The sequence below is a fragment of the Tyto alba genome, unplaced genomic scaffold (assembly GCF_018691265.1).
Source record: "Tyto alba isolate M040663 unplaced genomic scaffold, T.alba_DEE_v4.0 Super-Scaffold_1, whole genome shotgun sequence".
Taxonomy (NCBI): Eukaryota; Metazoa; Chordata; class Aves; order Strigiformes; family Tytonidae; genus Tyto; species Tyto alba.
In genome coordinates, this window is record NW_024881261.1 from 23,430,881 (window position 1) to 23,447,845 (window position 16,965).

The following is a 16,965-nucleotide window of genomic DNA, read 5'->3' on the forward strand; positions in this document are numbered from 1 at the left end:
AGTGGAACCTGCAGCAAAAAAGGTTAAGAACAGTAATACATTGTTTGTATTATAGCACTGCCATCTGTGTAACTAAGCACCACCTTTAGGAGAACCACAACAAAATTTGTATGGGTCTTTGAAACATTTAGATGTTAGAATAGCATGAAAAGACCATACAAGTATTTTGTTGACATGCTCAAGATGCTAAATTCATATCCAGGTGTCTTCAGTGTCTGAGGAAATGTGATTTCCAGGTTTGGGGTCTCTGATTCTTTGATTTTTCATACATTTGTATAGCTGGCTGGAAAGACTCCTAACTGACAGATATGCCAAGAGATGGTGCCTAATTATAGGGCGAGGTAGGACACAAACCATGTATTCTTCATGAATGCTTCTCTACCCTAGTCTTACAGAACTATGCTACCTTTGCTTGGCACGTCTCACCTTCTAGAAAGTGAACTTTCTGCCACATGGATTTGCATTTATTCTACATTCATGTAAGATCTTGCATAAGGAGAGCACAAATTTGCTGGACACATAAATGTACAACAAATTTTTTAAAAAAATAAATGTATTTGGTTACCCAAACAAAACAGATTCAGAGAGGTAGAGTACAAAAATTGAGAAGAAACAGAAGCAAAGATAGAGTTTAGAAAACAAATATTTACACAATCTTTGTCCTTTATTAATCTTTTATAGGAAGCCATATAAGTTCTTAGCATATATTGTGATTAGTTGTTCCTCTGCTGTAGTAAACTCTTGGAAGAAAAGTATCAATAGATGAGATAAAAAGATAAAAAATAAAAAGGTGTAAAATATTTCATGAGTTCTTTTAATAATTAATCAGCCTAAGAGCTTCCAGTCTAGCTGTACTGACAGTACAGCCAGACCTTTCAAGAGGAGAAACAAAACTAAATATCTGGTCACCTATTAAAATGTGTTATCAGAGTGCTATTTCTAGCCCTTCAAATGTCACACTGCATCAGGAGAAACTGCAATACCTAATAATTTTTTCTTGAAGTTGTAACTCTGGGGCATATATAGCTTTTAACTGTCACCCAACATGTTTGTGTACATGATATATTTTTTTCCCAATTTTTCAGACTGGTGCCCAACAAGTTTCTGAGGAGATTTCTTCTCAAGATACATGTTATACTGGTACAGGGTGCTAAGCAGTAATTCATTGCAATTTTCTTTGTGACACAAGACATGACTGGTAACTCTAAGATGATATACAGAATACTGCAAGCAGTATCTCTCATACTACATGATGGAGGAGACTTCACTGTAATTAATACAAAGATCTCTAATGCTTCTGGAGACAGAGGCTGTATCCTCATAGTTGTCAAGAGTAGTGAATCCACTTACTTCCTGGAAAGAACCTCAAGATGGGCATTCAGTGACCCTGCTGGTATTCCCAGAGAAAAGCTTAGACACAGCCAGCACCATGAGGAGACCCTACAAAGCACAACCTCTAGTCATGCCATCTACCCTTGCAGTGATGATTTCAGGTGGACAAGATGAGGGAAGCATCATTTGAAAATACCCCACAGTCTCACATTACCTGATGCAAGGACTTGTAGCATTTTTAAGTAGCCTGAACTCACACACAAGTTTGACTTTTTGCTAGGAACAGTACTGTCAGACCACAGGTGCTAGTGTGTTATCCAGCATCTAGGACCTGGGCCATCCTCCAAAGCACAATGTAGACACTGAACAGATCACATTAGCCTTCTTGCCTTTTTCCCACCACCAAGCACTGGCTCAGCTGCCTCCTATCATGACCATACAAATTTCAACTCAGGAGTTAAGCAAAAGACTTCTAAGCACACTTCAATATCCACCAAGTGTTTGTGAAGCTCAGTGCTGCATGACTGGCTGCTCCCTGAGTACAGCTTACGTTTTGTGACTGGCTTATCCCCAAAACACAAGAATGGCTTTCCATGAAGATTAGAGGTACTTCATGTGCAAATAAATTTCACCCAGGTTTTCAGAAAAATAACCATTTGTAAAAGCAACGCTTTATTCAAAAAAAAATCTACAAAATTAACCAATAAAAAGGAGTCACAAGGACCACCACTGCAAAGACATGCCTTATTTGGACAACAGCTTGCAAATAGTTTTCCATAGTATTTAGAGAGCTCAGACAGAGCACACCACAACAAAGGACATGGAGAGTAGAAAACAGACCTAGTACAATCTAGTATTATCCCTTGCTTAAATAACACCAATGATAAATGCACACATGCCTCTAAATTTACTTAGACTGGGACAGTTTTGCAAATATATCATTATCTACCATAAATGCTGTATAAACTCTTCAATGAATCGATGTGAATAATTTTGAGATAATGACAGCTATATTTCTACATTATATCAAATAAGATTCTGTTCCAATACAGGAGTCATTGCTTTTTCTTAGCTCTTCAAAACTGTTGGCTTGAGCTAAGTGAGGGCTAACACTACCTCACGTGTCATTACTGCTATGGACATAGCTGGGCAAAATTCCAAGTGCACAGTCCCTAAATTTGGCCTTTCTCTCTTAGGGCCTCACATGACTAACTGGCCTTGCTTGACTCAGAAGAACCATGCCTATGATTATAAAAGGCATTTGACTGTGAGGACCATTGGGCTTGGCCTTTCTGCAAGGGCACCACTGGTGTTTCTTGTAATGGCAACACTGCAGGGGCTGGAAAGTGGGCTGGAACTCACAAAACTCATAATAATAACTGAGCAACCACTACTTTTGACCTTTAAATGTTAGGATCAATACAGATGTAGAAACAAACTAAACTGAATTAATACTATGTTATCAGCCTTCCTTTCCTTCATCCTAACTATGTTCATTCTGCTCCTTATGTGAATGAGTGTGGCAGTGTTTATTCAAAACCAGAATAGCCTTCTGGTCTTGGGGTGTATTTCATTCATATTATGCAAATAATCAATTATTTGAATAACCAAAATAGCTATAAATCAAACCTGTAGGCAAGCTACATTTTCATGCATGCTGCTGTTTCCTGTTTTCCCATTTTGATGGAGGCATTGAAAAACCTCAGCCATAACAGTACTGAATAATCTTCTCTTGGTTCTCAGGATAAGAGGAAGTGGAATTATTTTAGAAGTCTTCATAACAAAGAATAATTTTAGTAACAGTTTGCTTTCTAAGATAAGGCCACTCACTTCAAAGTTTTTATTGTTTATGAAAAGGATAAACAGCAATAAACTGTTACAAGATTGGCTATGGATATAAAAGATAATTTCTTGTAGAAACTGCTTTACCTCTCCGTGTCTCATTTTCTTCAGCTGTAAAGTGATGGCAGAGATGCCTGCCTATGCTGGCATCGGTAGATAAGAAACAGATTTAGTGCTACACTGTAATTCTGCTGCTAGAGAGACTTCACACAGGATATGGAACAAAGTAGGAAACCCAAACACACAGGTTTACACTGTACATATTAGACAGGTGTAAAAGTAAAAAAAGAGAGAGAGAATAAAATACCAACTGACATACAGGCATTCACACACCCAATTCAGATACAAAGTGTCTGACCTAAGAAGCAAATCACAAACCAGTTTTTCTAGATAATTATTCTCGTCTAATACCATTTGTTTTTCTACGCACATTCTATCTAACAGCATCTATGATGCAGGAATCCAAAATTACTTAATCATGCTTCGTGATATCTTAGTGAGACCATGAAAAGGCATATATAAAGGTATTACTCCTTCTAGTATTTAAATAGCATTTCTCTCTGGGATGGAATGTAATGTCTGTTTTAGCAATACTCAGCAACCACACACAACAAGGAGAATGAGGCATAACTATATCTAGTTAGCAGTTATTACAGAGTGGCAAACCATCACTATCTGAGCTACAATTTGGCATGGATCAATTTTCATGCAAAAAGAACTGCGAAGTGTTGGAGAACTTGAGCATGCATGGCATCAGTATGACACCTTCTTTGAAAGACACCTACAGTAGCACATTTGCCTTTACTGCCATGCTTGGATAAGCACTATGCTGAGTGGGAAGACATGACATCATCACTTCCCAAACCCTCTCCTCTAACTGATCCAAATACCAAGTCAGTCCAAAACCTGCTTATATTGTGGCATGTAGAAGGGTCACAGTATAGTCCGCACAGGAACAGAGGCTGAAATCATACTGAAGTTGAATGTCATGTTCACAAATCCCTATTTAGATATGCAGACTAAGTGCCAATCACCCAAGAAAAAGCAAAAAGTGAAGGGAACTATCTGGGTACCTAGCACTGTCGAAACCCCAGGTTTTTGTGAGGCTCCTACTTCAGCAAGTAAAAGACCTAGCATATTCTTTTACACAATAAGAGCAAAGAATAAAACAACGTACCCATGACTGAGAACTTCAAAGGCCTGAATTAAAAACAATTTTCAAAGAACACTGAACGTTACCCATGCTGCCAGTGCATTTTCCAATGCTGAATAAATCCAACACAAAAATCTCACAAAAAATACAGAAAATACTTATCTGCTGAAAACTTCTTATCCACTTTTAAAGGAACAATTTCCACAATCCTATAGGTAGTCTCTGCTCTGATATTAATTAGACTAAGCAATGAAAGTGCTGACCCTGTCTTAACACTTACACCACAAACAACACACGTTGTACAACCTAATTCTGTAATGCTCATTCACATATATAGCTCCACAGAAGTTAATGGGATTATGGAAGGGATTTAAGACATCAGGACCAGACCAACAGAACCTCTCTGACTCATTGAAAAGGAATAAGCAAAGAGAGAAAACATGATGATTGTTCATCCACCTTAGGAGATATATACACTGTAGTCTGCTCAAAACAAACAAAAACATTAACAGTATTGCTTTAGTATCCCCATCTGCCCCATTCTACAACAGACCAAACAGGCATCTAGTGAAGGACCAGAGAATTGAGAAAACACCAGAGAAACAGAGGAACAGATAATTAACCAGTGTAGCTCTCTGCTGCAAGATACCATTGAGACAAAGCATTCTGTAGTTGTTTCATCAATTAATTAGCACATTGTATACAGTAACACATCAGAATAAATAAATTCTTTGACCAACATCTGCTGCCATCTCTCAATAGTGACCCAAGTGTCTGTACACACATGCACCCAAGTACACATACACAGAGCATGTTCTTAAAAATAGCACATGTAATTTGCATGAAGGTTTAACATTCCTGGTTTTCCCACATTCAACCTTTGCAAAAACATTAAACTCGTAATTCAGCATTTGCAGAGTGCTTCGAAGTTTCTCTGAGCTCTCCTTTCCCACCCCACACTCCAAATATTTTCCCTCCCCTACAAACAGAAAACACAAGAAGAGACCTGTTCATCACATGACATTCCTTTGGAGGAATCCTTACATTTCTACTCTCTGAATCACTTATGTATCGAAGAAAAAGGAAGCTGCAAATAATATTCACATGCCGCATGCAATTCTTACCTTCCTGACTTTTAGGTTAGCCTTCTGGGTATGTGAAATTTATTAGGCACTGTTTCTTTCTTCTTGTAGACAGTTTAGGCATGAGCTGGTGTGTATGTTTGTTTCTGTCTATAAAAAATCTGATCTGTTCCAAAAAAGGCACACTTGCTGTGTTTTGACTGCCTAAATATCACTACTTATCTCTTTTTATGGTATTATCAATCAGCGTTGGCTTTATAGAACAGAATTATCTTTAAAAATAACTACTCCTATTTACAGATAGTAAGTATACTTACTGAACAAGAAAAGGGGAGTGTAAAAGAAGTGGGAGTCATTAGGGGCACTAATGTAACACATACATATTTTCTGTATGTGTAGACATGCAGCAGAACCAACATGGTCCATGACTTTAGAAGTCAAGAGGTATTAACTCTGCTAGTAACCTTGAGCAAGCTAAACTTCCCCTTGCCTTCCCATACCTTCTAAGTAGAGAAACTGTCTGGGACAGATACTGCTTCTTTTTATGACATGGTAGCAACAAATGCAAGAGAGAACCATCTTTCAGTAGCTTAATCCATAAAAATGAAATCCTAATGTACCAATTATTGCCCCGGAACAGCAGCAGTAACAGCAGTACCAGACAGAATAAAGAAGCAGCAACTACAAGTAAGCAAACACCGATCTCTGGGTAGAAGAGTGAAGAGCACATTCCACTTGGAACAAATCCCACTAACAATCATCTGGGCTCCACTCCGATCCCTCTGATTTGGGGGGTACGGTGAATACCCATGCGTGGAGGTGTATCAGCCACGGCACTGACACAGGCACAGGGCACTTACTGGTTAAAAATCAAACGTGGATAACAGCAGGAACACAGGCAGTTTTGCTGAAATGAGATCTGCACAGCAGGGCAGGCATGGCTTTTCTTCATTACCCTAATAGCTTAATAAATAAATAAGGGATAGTTGTGTCCATGGTAATCACGCTGGTGATTATTTTTTTTTCCCTTCCTTTCCAAGACACCCTGGGAGAGAGGTAGCCATACCAGGGCTGCAGAATCTGATCTGTAAATAAAAAACTGAGACCTATATGAAGCCCTTTCTGTGACAGGATTTAATTAAAACTGCTGTGAATCCTCAGGCACTGAAACCATCTACCATTCATCAGGCACTGGTGATACCTTAAACTGCTACCAATTATTTTTCACTCCTGAATTATGAACAGATTGCAAAAGGTATTTACACATCTGCACAGAAGCACACAAAATACAAATCCTCAGAAATAATAGTGAGACTAACCAGTAGCCTCTTCTCCACTTAAAGACACAACAGTTACATACCCTGCCCTTCCCAGCTTCTGTTTTATCCAAACTACAGCAAGTGTTGGCTTCCTAAAGTACAGTATTCTCAATATGTCACACACAGGGCAGCATCCATGCGCCGCTGACTTGGTAATTGCATTATCTGCAGCCGCTGATGAATGAACAACCGTAATGCATACATCCTGGGTTTAGCTCTCTTGGGACAAGGAGATACAGGCTCCCCATACCAGATTCACTCAGTTTGCTGAGTCCGAAGGCACACAGAAAATGCCCATGTGCATACCTTCTCATTTTAAAAGCAATGTTGTATTCTGCTCCCCCTTCCCACTGACAGAAAAATAACACTTCTATTTGCAAACACGAGAAACTCATTCCCAAATCTACTTCTCCGCACCTTGCGATCTATTTTACCTGCAAATAACAAGGCTTGATTAAGGGCTTGCAAAAATTACGGTGGAACAGCAACCGCATCTCCAGATAGTAGAGAAAAATAGAGAGGCGCTAATATCCCACGGCATAATGGCCCTTTAAAGAACACCTAGTCCTTCTGGGTATAAATAATCTCAAGAATAAAATGGAGCCAAGGCGATTTTCAATGCGGGGGGGGAGGGGGGAAACGACCAGCTGTCACAGCTGCCGCAGCCCCGGCTGCTCCGAAAAGTTAAACGCGCAGACGAGCTTACCTGGGAGAGGCAGCGGCAGCCTCCGCGCCCGGCAGGCCGGGCCGCCGCAGCCCCGCAGCGCCCCGCAGCCCCGCCGAGCCCCGCCGCCGCCGCCGCCCCCCCCCCCCCGGCAGGCGCGGCCGCCCCCGGCGCCGCCCCCCGCCCGCCCGCGGCGCGGGAGCCACCCGCTCGGCGCCGGCACGGAGCGAGCCCTTTGCACCGGCGCAACTGGAAAACAAAAAGGGGAAAGAAGGGCCTAGCGCTGCCCGAGCGGGGACGGCAGACCCGGCCCGGAGGGAGGCCGGAGCGCAGCGGAGCGGCGGCCGCCCGGCTGGCAGCCCGGGAGCGGCGGCCCCTCGCCCGACCTGTTGCGTGGGTCGGTCGCTGATAGCTCCCGGGATGGTGATTTTTGCTGAGGATTGAGGGCTGGGGGAACCGTTCATCGGTGCGGGTAGGCACCAGGCTTAGCGAGCGGTAAAGGAAGGGGTTTTCAATGCAGCCGTCGTTGCATTGATTGTATGTAATACAAATCACAGAAAAATAAGGAGGAAGAGATGAAGGAAGGGGGAAGAGATGACCCTGATAAATCACTGAATGCTTCATCTGACAAAAAAAAGATCAAATGGAGGAGAGGGGAAATCCCTAACAAATCCCTGTCTTGTTCACCCTGCATTACATAGGATGAATATTACCATTTTGGTTTCATTAATACTTAGGGCACTACTACTGGATCAGCCCAGGTGCTCTGCAGAAGCAAAGGAAAGCCGGTCCGTAGTCAAGAGCATATCCACAAAACACATAAGGGTACCAATCCACATCAGGCCTGATTGTGCTGCCTTTGTGTAAGGAGGAAAGGCAGTGGACACAGAGGGAATTTCATCCTTCTCAGGCTGTCATGACATCCCATCTTAGTGGTTACACTTCCGTTTTCTTTCTTTATAACCTTCAAAGTTCTTTTCGTCTTCGGTATACTGACAGCCATAGGAGTCTAGTTTATTGGTTTTTACTTGAATACTACCTACAAAGCAAAAATATCACCAAATAATTCAAACCAATTGCCAGAAGAAATTAATTAGATCTCAATCTGTAAATTAGTTTGAGGAAAGAGCAAACATATTTCGGCTACAATAGCCAGAAGATGCAAAGGAAGTTTAGCACCAAACTTCGCTCCCTCTAAGAGCACACTAACCTCCCAAGGGCAGCTGGAAAAACCTCCTTCATTTCAGTGATGAATACATACAAAAGGCAGGCTAGCTGCCTTCCAGATGGGGACCGGAAGTTTGCGGCGATGATCCCGAGCAGCCCGCCGCTTCTTGCCATCCCCAGGAGAGAGGAACGTGACCGGCATCTCAGAGCAGAATGGACAGCCGGGAAATCTCAAAGCTGAAATCCAGCTTGGGCAGAAAATAAATGGTGTGGCAAGTGCTCTTGCCACACCTGTTTCTCTCTCATCCAACAGAGAAGGGTGATAAAAATTGTGACATCCTGCCAAAAACATTGAACCCACTCAGGCTCAAAACCTCATATTACCCACGCTGAATATTATCAAGGAGAAAAAAAAGGTTGAGATTTTACTCACCAATATTCCCACCTCTCCAAAAAAAGACTTTCTGCATCATAAGTATAGCAGCCTATGAGAATAACTGAAAGCAAGGCCTGGGGTTGACCTAATAGCTGAAATGCTCATTTTCAATTTAGAGACTTACTGAAGTGCAGTATGTGTGCAAGTGTGTATATACATCTCCATGCAAAAGAGTCAGAGCCCAGGATCAATGTAGGTAGACAGCCAGTTAATCATTGTAGCCTTGATCTCTCCTGTTCAGGGTCTGTAAGAGCTGTTTGCCTGTCTGCTCTTGAAACTGTGCTTCTAAGAATCAGCTCAAGTACCTTTAATTTAAGTAGATTGGGGACTTGATAGTTCATCCCTGGACCCAGGAATGTCAAGCTGCCAATCTAGGATAGCTATTCTGTTGTGGTCTCTTGCCTGGGGAAGGCAGACAGGCACTTAGCAGGATAGGTTCATTGATCAGGCAGCACAAAGCAAAGCCGGCTGTGCCCTTCTACTGCATTAGCGCCTCTCAGTGCAAGAAGTCCTGGACCACGTTTTTTATCTGCATTGTTAAAGTACCACTTCTGCTATCCTTAGAAAGATTATATGGTTGCTTATGGACCCTGTGCAGCACTATAAATGAGTTGACGGGATCACTGGGAATGAGCGAATGAAGGTCTTTTCTGCATAACAGACCTACAGAGGAATCAGGTCTGTTATGATGTAAGCTTAGCATTGACATGGCCACCAAACTAGTCCCACCCACAGCAACAGGCAAGAAACTATGGTTTTAAGTGAAAGCATACTTACACACATGACAAGATTTTCAAAGCCTGTTGAGCTTTTCTGAACATCTACCTAAATAAGACCAGATATCTTTCAAAAAATGCTCAAAAGCCAAGCTGGCATCATTTAGCCCATACAGATAAAAAAAATATCAAACCATACTTTACCTGTGAGAAGCCTGCATTTCCTCTGTAACAAGAGAGGGCTTTGTACCTTACTGCTGTCAGCAGGTGACTTTACAGATGCCCATCTGCTAAGCATCTCGTAAACAGCAAACATTTGTCTCCTGAAATGCCCCATCTTCCTGCTCCACTCAAAAGCAGGAAGCCTGCCTTCCTGCTTGTGCCCCTGCTGTATTAAGAAAAGGCATGTAATTGACTGTTATGTTACTAGCAGCCAAGCTAGTAACTTACCAGTCAGTCTAAGGTGACACATGAACATGAGAGCATGAACGCAAGTTTGTAGCAGGGCCAATTGGTTAGTTCGGAAGTGACCTCAGCACTTCCTGTGAGGAGTTATGTTACCAGAGGGAGCAAATCTTTCATCGCGAAGTTACTGGTTTGAATCTATTGCAGAGACAGCTCAGTCTGAATGAATGAATATTCCGCACTGTGATTGCATCCTCAGCAAACTGTCCCAGAGAGAAAGGACTGAACTATAATTTTCTCATGAGTGCTGTCTCTTGAGGACAAGTACAAGGAGGAAACTAACACTGCCGATTCTTCAGGTAGAGGCCTATAAGAACAACTGCCTAATAGCCTTCGCAGTAATATCAGTTGGCAGGCATCCCTCTCTTTTAAGGGTTTGTCCTCTGTGCAAATACAAAGACTTCACCACATCAACAACCCTGAGACATTACCCAGGTGCTTTGGAATTTTAATGCTAATCTAAATACCCTCATTGAAAGAAGATAAATGTAATTGCTAAATAACTGGTTTGAGAAAACAGAGATAAACGGATTACAGGGCAACACAAAGAGCACTCAAATGTATATCAGAATCCTTCATATTATGAAGACTTTGGCTACACTGCACATTTACTTTCCGCACCCCTTCCACTGAAATTCTGAACTGTGAGTTTGAAAAAAAAAAAAGTGACCCTTCACTAGACAGCTAGCATCTGAGTCCATATGCTGATTCCAAGAACTGTCATACCTCCTTTGAAATTTTTCTGTGCTCCCACAAACAATGTAACTTGGTAGATTAATGACAAATGTTCATATGTAATAAATATATATTCCTAACTTACTGAAGTTTCTGGGACTTCTGTGATCATCTTTCATGATGACAAGAGTTTATCACATTAACCATGAAATTCCTAAACTGTGCCTCTAGAGTATGTCAGGGGTGGCACACGTTGGGTCTTTTCATGAACAGGCCCACTGCTGCCATTTAGTGCTGAAATGGGGACCCCCTGCGTGAGGTGGCACAGGAACTGGATGGGACAGAACTTGCTAGCAGCATGCTGGCAGTGGTGTGAGAGGAAGAAAAATCCCTGCTTGACTCAAACCCAGATAAACTTTCCACAGCAGTAAAGCATCACCATCTTTTTAGTTGTAAAATAAAGACATTTTTAAAATAAAATCTGTGACACCATTGATCCCAATCCCTGCCATTTCTATAGCCATAGTCTGAGCAAAAGTGCACTTTGAGGGTGAACTACCCTGCTTTGTAAGACAGCATCTTAGACAAGCAAATTAAGTGTTGTAACTCAGGTCAGTCTCTCAGTGTCACAGTTTCAATGCAGGTATACTGACCCCAGGCCCCTCTTCTGGGCTTCCACCATTCACCATCACACTATTAAAACCAGACACAAAGTCATGCTGATTCTGTGAAGGCATCCAGACAGAGAAACTGCAACATTTTCCAAAGGCAAAATCATAGAGAGTAGTGAAAGGGAAATTGTATTGACTTTCTGCATTGCTATCAAGGGATTTGCAAGCACACAGGCTATATTTGTTCAACCAGAGTTGAAAAGAAAACCAGAATCATATGAAACATCCCTCTAATCCACAAACCCAGTGAACAGGATGGCCCCAGCTATTGTGTCAGTACATACGGCTTGGGGTCCTTAATCCTTCAAATTATTGGCATGGTGCACTTGTTCTGTGACAGCTCTTTCAGATCTTTTCCTATTTCTATTGTTTTGGTTTCTGCTTGAGTAAATAGTAGGGCAAAAGTGAGACACATTTGTTTCTGCTGTCAGGATGAATGGCCTGGATCTTCACTGTCCTGCTTTTTCTGTCAATACTATATCTTGGCTAATGCACATGGGCTACCATCAAGGAAGAAGACCTCTCCCATTTAGTCTTGTATGAAAAGTGCAGAATGGAAAAGATGGCATGAAGTACAAAGCTGTTGAGGATGGGGGCCAAAAATGCAGAAAAATAAATAAAAGCCAGAATCCACCTTATTTACATCACAGACCACCATTCATACCCATGGTGAGCAAATGCAAATGAACAAATTGCCTCCATTTTACACATGGAGAAACTGAGGCAGAGAATGGCAATGTGACCATGGTCACCCCACAAACCAGTAGCAGGGCAGAGCAGTGATCTCAGGCTTTATTGATTCTAATTTCATTATGTGTCCACTAGGTAGAGCTGCCTTGTTTTTGCATCAGAACCATTACAAATTATTAAACCAGGATTATGGGTGATTTATACCACCTCTGCACAGCCAAACAAGGGAAGCAGAGAAACTACACTGTGGAAGGATTCAGCTATGAGGTGATCTTGAACAGCTCGGGGATTTTGTGTCATGGTTTTCAACCTTGGCTGTAGTAAATGCTGCAGGCTCCCAGCTGGTATGGGAGGGGTCAAGACAGCATTGTGTTCTGGAAATCCTTTAGAAAAAAAGGTTTGCACTCCTTCAACGAACAGCCTTTATTTGTCCTCAAAAGACTCTGAGTTGTTTTTAAACCATTTTAGAGTCTCTAGAGAGTCCCACTACCTTTATTCTTTATAATAGAAATTGAAGCACTGTAAAGAACTATGATTCTGGATGGTGTTGATAGAAAGAAAGGGAAGAAAGCAGCATTCTGTTTGTGCTTGCTCTAGAGCCTCACTGGAGAGATAGGACAAAGATAACCTTGGCATCTGTTGTTATATTCCAAATCCCAGGAGGAATGAGGGCTCCAAATGTTGGTTTAACACTTCTCTTGCTGGGAATGTAAAGGAAGCAAGCAGGCTCTGCAAACCAAGACAGTTTTTTTCTGAGTAGAGATAAAGTTTGACTTTTCCTTCTCAGTCTTACACCATCACAGCCTATTCCTTCTCTCTGTCTGGTAGACAAAGTGGTATGGAGAAAGATGTATAGACATAATCATTCAGAGATCTGGCTCTGTTTCCAACTTTGCCACCATTGCGTGCATCCCTGTATAAAACACTTGTCCACTCTATCACATTGTCCGTATTTCCAGCCCCTTCAATTTAAGTAGGGGCTGCCACATACCACATGTCCACAGATACGTTCCCTGTCCCTAATGCAGAAAGTCAAGAAAGTTTTTATTTGTCTGAGTCTATTGCAGACCATATGTGCAAGAAATCCATGTTTCTTCAAAGGGAGTGTCTTGCTGTGCAGTTGTGACAGGGTGTATGGGCATATGTTTCTGCCTGTCCTAATTAATCATTAAACCAATTTCAACAACCAATTCTTCTTTGGCAGGCTATGCAGGCTCATTCATATGTATTAATACATACATGCATATATACACTTGTACACACAGAGAACATAAAGCCATCTTAGTTAAACACAGCTAATCATTTTAGTAAGTAATGTTGTATTCCCTGATAAGATATTGATGATGCTAAGAATAAGGTTTTCCATTCAAATAGTAATGATTTATAAACCTGAAATGCTTTACATAAATGTATTCTAATGGCTACTTCAACTTTGTTGTGAAGAATAGTTCTGACAACAGACTACAATTCTTATGAGATAATAATAATAACAACAACAACAATAATAATAATAGGGCACGAACAGAGTCCATGTACATTTCAGGGTTTGGTTTCAGCAATCCTAAACATATTTTTTCTTTCACTGATATGTTCTCATCTCTAATCAGAATTCATAAGGACATCTCATCCTAAAGAGGGATTAGATCTGACCTAGGGAACAAGTTTCATCAGTAGGGTTTTCCCATCTATCTCTACAAAATACCTTTATCTAACTGGAAACAAGCCAGCGCAATGCATAAAGTGTGCCAGATCTCAAAAGCAAATAGTGAGGAAAATGCTAAGCAATCAATAATACTATGCAATGTCCGTGATTAGTTGTAAAAGTATCTTCCTCAGATTGGCTGCCTTTCCTGTGATCTCCCTTTCCAAGATTTTATATTATTCCTACCTTGAAAGAGTAGAATTAGTCTGTGACTCAGGACAGTTTTTTCCCTTCCATTCATGGAAGAACTGAAAGCGCTATTCTGTCTATTCTTGCCCTATCCACCCTGGGAAAGGAAAGTGAAGAAATGCAAAACCTTAAAAAACCTGTAGGAGAAGGTGAGCTGTGTTGTTGGGGACAGATTTTAAAAGTGAAATTGCTGAAAGAATGTAGTTTTAGAGACAGATTTAACTGTTTACATGGACAAATGGAAGAGCAAAAGCACAAGTGGTGATAGGTTTTTTTCTTCATTCAGAATTATTCAAGGCTGATTGCTTTGGATGAAATGCAATCCAGATTCTGTAGCCTAATTTTTAATTTTAATTGCAAATTGAACTCATCTGAAAAAGTTCTGGTGTTTCTTTTAGGATTTCTGCCTTCTTTGCATTTCTTTATACCTGTTTTTAACCAAAAGATTGGTAAAGAAACAACATGAGAGTTGTGCTGAATCTAAACATCTTTGGAAATTAATAAAGCAAGAGAACCTCAGCTTGTAATACTTTAGACCAAGGTCCAACACCAAATCTCTGACCTGTGGATTCTTACTCAGCACCACTGGCAGCCAGGTTTATTTCTCAGTATATTCACTTGCAAAACTGAAGTCTTGAAAGCAGTTTGGGAGAGGAGCAAAGCACTTACTTTCTTTTGGGATTTAATTCACTTTCTGGCTGCATTTCTGTCAACCACAAAGGAATCTTTATCTATCCACAGCAAGACTAAAACATTTGCAGTATGAAGGAACTGAGCACATCAACATTAAACAGAAACAAAGGAACAGAAACCAAACCAGAAACAAAGCTAAGGTTGAAAAAAAATAGTGTTAGAAAAATCAGATTCCCTCATCTCTCCTTCATCATGGAGATCTAAGCTTGTACAGAACATCAGATCTAAGTTCAGATCTATCTTGCATAAAGAATCATAATAAATAGTGGTAAACTTAACACTCAAATTTTGAAATAATAATAGTCGTCATCATAATCAGAATCTTGCTTTCCATTCAAGGCTCTAAAGGCATTTTGGGAGCATCACTGAACTAATATTCACAGTCCAGCTATTACATGGACAGATTTTTTTTTTTTTTTTTTCAAAATTAATTTTGTTGTCAAAGAATAATGTAATATGGTATGAATACTGCCCCCCTCCACCTTAAACTTTAAGCTAAAATAACCTGGAAACCTTCACTGAAAAGCCCAACTTAAAACATCCTCTAGAGGACTTGTTCAGAGCTGCAGAGTCAGGCTCCATTCCCAAGCTCCCAAAATACTACATTTCCCACCAGAGCAGCCTCTTATGCTAATGAGTGGGCATTTAACATGAAATCTGTATAATGTCAGGGACAGAGTAAAGTAATAACTCCAGGTATTTCTCTTTTGACCAATCTGCTTGAAGCTGGGAATGTTAACTGCTGCTGAATCCCAGCCTGTCATGGGTAGCCTGCTTTTAGTATCCCGTTGAGTTCTAGGCCTTTGTGTTCTTCACGGCAGATTTAAGTGTAATGCCTGGTTGACTCAGCCTCTTTCTCTTTCAGTTCCCAAAACTATCAATATAATCCACGCTCTGAAAATTAGGATTTTCTAGTCTTATAAGTAGCCACCATCCCACAGAGATAAATTAAGTGCTGTCCACAAACCTTAAATATGGACTTGCTTCCCAACAGCTGATCTACCAAGTGGCTTAAGGAAAGATACTAGTATTAAAGTCCTAGGACAGAACACAAACCCTGCTCTTTCACCCGTTTGACAGGATGTTTAATTCCAATTAAGTGACATAAAGGAAAACTGGGGGCAGTGTTGTTTTAAAAGTTATCACAACTACTCAACCAAAACTCTTGAGTCCCACCTCACATTTGTGTTCTGATACATAGTCTATGTCTGCCTCAGTTTGAGACTTGAAACTGATGGGTGAGAAGCTGTGTATATGGAATCCCTAATGTTCTGAAATGTTTAGATAATATCAAGTCATTATGCTAGCATTTGTTTGAAATAAACATACAAATTACAGAAAATTACTGCAAGACATACCCTGAGTCACTGAGGTTTCACTGTTATTTGTTTACTGAATAAACTGCTACACTCTGGGAGTGTCAGTGCTTTATATCATAAACACAGGATCAAAGAGCCACATCTTTATGACATATACCTTATAAGCATATAAAAATACTTCTGCTATTTAATTTGGAATACCCTTATTGACCAAGCTGGGAGTCAACTTTCCTCTGTAGCTTTCAAAGCAGTTTCAGATGGCAAGCAAAGCTCATTATTTCTCAGACTCAGAAAATTAAATGACTGGCACAGAGCCATGGATATGGGACAGAAATCCCACTGTTCTGACTCTCAGTCTGAGGTCCTGTGCACCAAACACTCCATATCATGGGACACTGACTGCAAGGTGTAATCATTGCTCTTAACACAAATGAAGACATTTTTTTTATTCCAGAATAGAAATCTGTCCTTTCATACCTGTGAATTACCCTGAAAACTCCATCATCTCCAAGTCATTAAAATATTCAGTTTTATTTTGTAATCTCAGCACTTCCATTAATTGCTAAACTAGTGCTTTCCTTTGGGATTGCACAGTAATTTAGGAAATCTATCCGTACAAAAGCTTTTGTCTGAGAATGTTTATCAATAGAAACCATATCTATGACAAATAAATCAACAGCCATTTAAAACAGGTAATATGGTGCAGCTGGAGGGAGATACAGAGCTTCCACCTAAGTATTATAAATATGAAACCCTGTTGAGTTAAATAGTGACATAGATTGCTACTACTGGGGTATTTCAGTGGTGCTTTTGGAATATTGTCTTTGTGCTTAGACTGTTTTGAGACCAT

The 16,965-nt window shown here is 40.6% G+C and overlaps 1 protein-coding gene across 5 annotated transcripts in view; it reads right to left on the bottom strand.

Moving 5' to 3' along the window:
- The window catches only part of SORBS1 (sorbin and SH3 domain containing 1), a 222,697-nt gene that overhangs the window by 166,358 nt on the left and 39,374 nt on the right, over positions 1 to 16,965 (bottom strand). The window contains exon 1 of one of the 5 annotated variants that reach the window (XM_042799943.1): positions 7,435 to 7,495. The exons of 2 other annotated variants lie outside the window; for them this stretch is intronic. The gene's annotated coding sequence lies outside the window, so the exon portion shown is untranslated. Of the gene's footprint in view, positions 1 to 7,162; positions 7,182 to 7,434; positions 7,496 to 16,965 lie in introns of those variants that run through there. 2 more of the 5 variants (XM_042799987.1, XM_042800068.1) reach the window with 2 other exon arrangements.